This window comes from Triticum urartu, chromosome 1, assembly GCF_003073215.2.
Source record: "Triticum urartu cultivar G1812 chromosome 1, Tu2.1, whole genome shotgun sequence".
Lineage (NCBI taxonomy): Eukaryota > Viridiplantae > Streptophyta > Magnoliopsida > Poales > Poaceae > Triticum > Triticum urartu.
The window spans coordinates 312034794-312038523 of record NC_053022.1 but is presented as its reverse complement, the minus strand read 5'-3'; positions in this window follow the sequence as shown (position 1 = coordinate 312038523).

Here is a 3730-nt window from a genome sequence, read left to right as displayed (position 1 = left end):
TGTAATTGATGTGTACCTTACCAGTGCTTGTAGTAGCTCCTGCGTATTTGATACCGGTGCGGTTGCTCCTATTTGTAACTCAAAATAGGAGCTGCGGAATAAGCGGAGACTGGCGAAGGACGAGGTGACGATGCGCGTCGGGAATGGTTCCTAGGTCGATGTGATCGTTGTCGGCACGCTGCCTCTACATTTATCTACGGGATTAGTTTTAAACCTCAATAATTGTTATTTAGTGCCAGCTTTGAGCATGAACATTGTATCTGGATCTCGTTTAATACGAGATGGCTACTCATTTAAATCCGAGAATAATGGTTGTTCTATTTATATGAGAGATATGTTTTATGGTCATGCCCCGCTGGTCAATGGTTTATTCTTAATGAATGTCGAACGTGATGTTACACATATTCATAGTGTGAATACCAAAGGATGTAAGATTGATAATGATAGTCCCACATATCCGTGGCACTGCCGCCTTGGTCACATCGGTGTCAAACGCATGAAGAAGCTCCATACAGATGGACTTTTGGAGTCTCTTGATTTCGAATCATTTGACACATGTGAACCATGCCTCATGGGTAAAATGACCAAGACTCCATTCTCCGGAACAACGGAGCGAGCAACCAACTTGTTGGAAATTATACATACTGATGTGTGCAGTCCAATGAGCGTTGAGGCTCGCGGAGGCTATCGTTATGTTCTCACTCTCACTAATGACTTAAGTAGATATGGGTATGTCTATTTGATGAAACACAAGTATGAGACCTTTGAAAAGTTCAAGGAATTTCAGAATGAGGTAGTGAATCAACATGACCGAAAGATAAAATTCTTATGATCAGATCGTGGGGGAGAATATTTAAGTCACGAATTTGGTACGCACTTAAGGAAATGTGGAATTGTTTCACAACTTATGCCGCCTGGAACACCTCAGCGTAACGGTGTGTCTGAACGTCGTATTCGCACTCCATTGGATATGGTGCGATCTATGATGTCACTCACTGATTTACCACTATCATTTTGGGGATACGCTATAGAGACAGCTACATTCACTTTAAATAGGGCACCGTCTAAATCCGTTGAGACGACACCGTATGAATTATGGTTTGGGAAGAAACCTAAGCTGTCGTTTCTAAAAGTTTGGCGATGCGATGCTTATGTCAAGAAACTTCAACCTGAAAAGCTCGAACCCAAGTCGTAAAAATGTGTCTTCATAGGATACCCTAAGGAAACCATTGGGTATACCTTCTACCTCAGATCCGAAGGCAAGATCTTTTTGCCAAGAACGGGTCCTTTCTGGAGAAAGAGTTTCTCTCGAGAGAACTAAGTGGGAGGAAAGTAGAACTCAATGAAGTACTGCCTCTTGAATCGGAAAGTAGCGCAGCTCAGGAAGATGTTCCTGTGGTGCCTGCACCGACTAGAGAGGAAGTTAATGATAATGATCAAGGTACTTCGGATCAAGTTGCTACTGAACTTTGAAGGTCCACAAGGACACGTTTCACACCAGAATGGTATGGCAACCCTGTCCTGGAAATAATGTTGTTAGACAACGGTGAACCTTCGAACTACGAAGAAGCAATGGCAGGCCCAGATTCCAACAAATGGCTTGAAGCCATGCAATCCGAGATAGGATCCATGTATGAAAACAAAGTATGAACTTTGACAGACTTGCCCGATGATCGGCGAGCGATAGAGAATAAATGGATCTTTAAGAAGAAGACGAACGCGGATGGTAATGTTACCATCTATAAGGCTCGACTTGTCGCTAAGGGTTATCGACAAGTTCAAGGGGTTGACTACGATGAGACCTTCTCACCCGTAGCGAAGCTGAAGTCTGTCCAAATCATGTTAGCAATTTCCGCATACTATGATTATGAGATATGGCAAATGGACGTCAAAACGGCATTCCTTAACGGTTTTCTTAAGGAAGAATTGTATATGATGCAGCCGGAAGGTTTTGTCGATCCTAAGAATGCTAACAAGGTATGCAAGCTCTAGCGCTCCATTTATGGGCTGGTGCAAGCATCTCGGAGTTGGAACATTCGCTTTAATGAAATGATCAAAGCTTTTGTGTTTATGCAGACTTATGGAGAAGCCTGCGTTTACAAGAAAGTGAGTGGGAGCTCTGTAGCATTTCTCATATTATATGTGGATGACATACTTTTGATGGGAAATGATATAGAACTTTTGGACGGTATTAAGGCCTACTTGAATAATTGTTTTTCAATGAAGGACCTTGGAGAAGCTGCTTGCATATTAGGCATCAAGATATATAGAGATAGATCGAGACGCCTCATAGGTCTTTCACAAAGCACATACCTTGATAAGATATTGAAGAAGTTCAATATGGATCAGTCCAAGAAGGGGTTCTTGCTTGTGTTGCAAGGTGTGAAATTGAGCTCAGCTCAATGTCCGACCACGCAAGAAGATAGAGAAAAGATGAGTGTCGTCCCCTATGCCTCAGCCATAGTGTCTATCATGTATGCCATTTTGTGTACCAGACCCGATGTAAACCTTGCCGTAAGTTTGGTAGGAAGGTACCAAAGAAATCCCGGCATGGAACACTGGACAACAGTCAAGAACATCCTGAAGTACCTGAAAAGGACTAAGGATATGTTTCTCGTATATCCAGGTGACGAGGAGCTTGTCATAAAGGGTTATGTCGACGCTAGCTTCGACACAGATCTGGATGACTCTAAGTCACAAACCGGATACGTGTATATTTTGAATGGTGGGGCAGTAAGCTGGTGCATTTGCAAGCAAATCGTCGTGGCGGGATCTACATGTGAAGCGGAGTACATGGCAGCCTCGGAGGCAGCGCATGAAGCAATCTGGATGAAGGAGTTCATCACCGACCTAGGAGTCATACCCAATGCGTCGGGGCCAATCACTCTCTTTTGTGACAACACTGGAGCTATTGCCCTTGCCAAGGAGCCCAGGTTTCACAAGAAGACCAGGCACATCAAGCGTCGCTTCAACTCCATTCGTGAAAATATTCAAGATGAAGACATAGATATTTGCAAAGTACATACAGATCTGAATGTCACAGATCCGTTGACTAAACCTCTTCCGTGAGCAAAACATGGTCAACACCAGAACTCTATGGGTGTTCGATTCATCACAATGTAACTAGATTATTGACTCTAGTGCAAGTGGCAGACTGTTGGAAATATGCCCTAGAGGCAATAATAAAATGATCATTATTATATTTCCTTGTTCATGATAATTGTCTAATATTCATGCTATAATTCTGTTATCCGGAAATCATAATACATGTGTGAATACATAGACCATAACATGTACCTAGTGAGCCTCTAGTTAACTAGCTCATTGATCAACAGATAGTCATGGTTTCCTGACTATGGACATTGGATGTCATTGATAACGGGATCGCATCATTAGGAGAATAATGTGATGGACAAGACCCAATCCTAAGCATAGCACAAGATCGTGTAGTTCGTTTGCTAGAGCTTTTCCAATGTCAAGTATCATTTCCTTAGACCATGAGATCGTGTAACTCCCGGATACCGTAGGAGTGCTTTGGGTGTACCAAACGTCACAACGTAACTGGGTGACTATAAAGGTATACTATAGGTATCCCCGAAAGTATCTGTTGGGTTGACACAGATCGAGACTGGAATTTGTCACTCCGTATGACCGAGAGGTATCTCTGGGCCCACTTGGTAATGCATCATCATAATGAGCTCAATGTGACCAAGTGTTTGGTCACGGGATC